Source organism: Tupaia chinensis, unplaced genomic scaffold, assembly GCF_000334495.1.
Source record: "Tupaia chinensis unplaced genomic scaffold, TupChi_1.0 Scaffold000037_20, whole genome shotgun sequence".
Taxonomy (NCBI): Eukaryota; Metazoa; Chordata; class Mammalia; order Scandentia; family Tupaiidae; genus Tupaia; species Tupaia belangeri.
The window spans coordinates 1922067-1924499 of record NW_006159479.1 but is presented as its reverse complement, the minus strand read 5'-3'; the positions used below and the strand labels follow the sequence as shown (position 1 = coordinate 1924499).

The window sequence follows — 2433 nt, the reverse complement described above, 5'->3', positions numbered from 1 at the left end:
ACCACTGTAGTGTGCCGCAGGGAGGGTTTCAGCAGACCTTGGACTTACCAGCAACTGTATCATCTGAGAACTTGCTAGAAATACAAATTTTAAGGCCCAGCTACAATTCTAAAGTGCCCCCTCTACCATGCTAGAAGCTACGTGGGATCTCAAGCTCGATCTGAAGTTTATCTGAGCATGTTGGACGTATGCCCATGATACTGGCTGGCTGGAAGTTTAGGACAGGATTCGCAGCACCAATGAGATACTGTGAAGGGAACTTGCTCTTATGAAGTAATAGAACAAATTCACTTAATTTTTAAAAAGAAATACACATTCTTGGGCCCCAACCAAGGACCTACTGAATTAGAACCTCAGGGCAGAAGGGCCTAGCTCCCCTGGTGACTGATGATGCCCTCAAGTTCCAGAACCACAAGCAGCATTTGTAGCTGTCAAACCCTGTTTGTACTCTCAGAGCCTGCAGGTGGCACTAAAGGCCAGCTGGAAGAACTACAGGAGAAGGAAGTTCAAGTTTTAACTGTTACAGAACCTGCCTGACTGACATATTTCTATCAGTTCCTTAACAGCTGTTCAGCCTCTCCCAATGCATTAAAAGGTTACATACAGTACATCTCAGTTTTGAACAGGAACTGGACTGAAATTCTTTTCACATCCCAGCAGTAGCAATATCAAACCTACAATTTTCAGGGCTGCAATCAATATTTAATTTTTTTGAGGGTTTTTGTGTTTTACACAAAAGGATATAAACACACTTTTAAAATGAAGCTGTCAATATTGATTAAGTAGAACAAAATAAGAAACTCAAAATTATCATCAGCTATTATGTATATCTGAATAATAATGATGCACTTGATTCTGACGGAATGATTAGAGTCCCTACCCTGGAAACTGTAATTCTATAGATGTGACAGAAGTGAAGAGGATTTTACTAATAAAAAGCATGTATTCAGGTAGTTCTGCCAAAACCCTGAATTCTGCTGTTATACCATACAAACATCTTCAGCAAGGATGTGGAGCAATAGGAACTGTCATAGAATGTGGGTGGGAGTGTAAAACCACTTTAGAAAATCATTTAGCTGTGTCTACCAAATCTACTCTTATAAATATCTAGGTCCGACCATTCCATTCCAGGTCTACACCCTGGAGAAATGAGGGCCTATGTCTACTAGAAGCCTAATAAAAGAATGTTCTTACAAACTGGCAACAATCCAAATGTCCATCCACTGTAGTGTGAATAAATGTTATGAATATTCATATAATGGAATAGAAGTAGCAACAACAACAGAAAACAAAGCAATCAACAAACCAAACCACAGCTACACACAACATAAATGAATCTCAAAGACATAACATTGAGTGAAAGAAGTTAGACACAAAGGGGTTCAGTCTTATCTAAACAGGCAAAACTAAACTCTGGTGACAGAGGTCAACAAAGAGGTTATTGGGATATTGAGGAGTAGACAATGAGGAGCTGCTTTAAAAGTTCAACATCTTGACCTGGGGGATGACATGAAAAGTTCAGTAGATTACACACTTAAACTCCTACACTTTACTGTATATGTGCTACATCTTTTTATAAAGGGGAGAAAGTTAAATGGACAGGCAAAAAATGTTCTTGACAGTCTGTCATGTAACAATTTTCAATATCCATAAGAATCGCGATTCCTGGAAGCGATACTATCATCGAAGTGTATTTACTGCAAAAACATTGCATTTACTGAATTATATTTCAAAATCAGATACAGTGAACATGGGATTTTTCTTTTTGCCAATGTTACAACATCAAATGGTCACGCCTTTCTGGCTTGCACACTCTGGCCTTAACTTTTATTCTGCCATTTAATGGGTTCCTCCTGAGTGGCATGGACTGTCCACTAAACTAAGTCCCCACTGGGTGGCTGGTCTTCATCCACCGGAGGCCGGAAGGCCTGGCTCCAGCACTCCTGTGCTCCTTCTCCGGAATCTCACTGACCCATCCTTGACCTAACTCCTATCCGGCTCCCCACTGCTCCACCAGCCAGGCCCTGCCAGGGCTGGAGCTCTAAGGCAGCGCACTTTCTCCTAGGCACTGGATCCCAGGCGCCGTGCCAACGGGTCCCGCGGTGCACCGAGACCCCGAGTCCACGCTGCTCTTGGCAGGCCCGGGTCACTGCCTCCCGCCCAATAGATCCACAGGGGATTGGAGAAGAGAGAACACGCTCGGTCCCTTTCTGCGCTTCCGGGTATGAACGCCACGGCTGGCTGTGACGTGTGGACCTAAGGCCCTCAGAGTGTCGCGACGGAGCCCAGCCCAGCGCCCGGGCGGGTAATGGGAGCCACAGCGCAGGGGCGCGGGGAGGGGGAGCGACGCGCACCGGACGGCGCTCCCGGCCTCGGGCCGAGCCGGCCTCTGCGTGCGCTCTCGCGCCGGGCCGCGGCGGGCGTGCAGACCCG

The 2433-nt window shown here is 45.8% G+C and overlaps 1 protein-coding gene across 8 annotated transcripts in view; it reads right to left on the bottom strand.

Annotated features, from left to right (window-relative positions):
* The window catches only part of RNASEH2B (ribonuclease H2 subunit B), an 87464-nt gene that overhangs the window by 82833 nt on the left and 2198 nt on the right, over positions 1-2433 (bottom strand). The gene's annotated exons all lie outside the window — the stretch shown is intronic.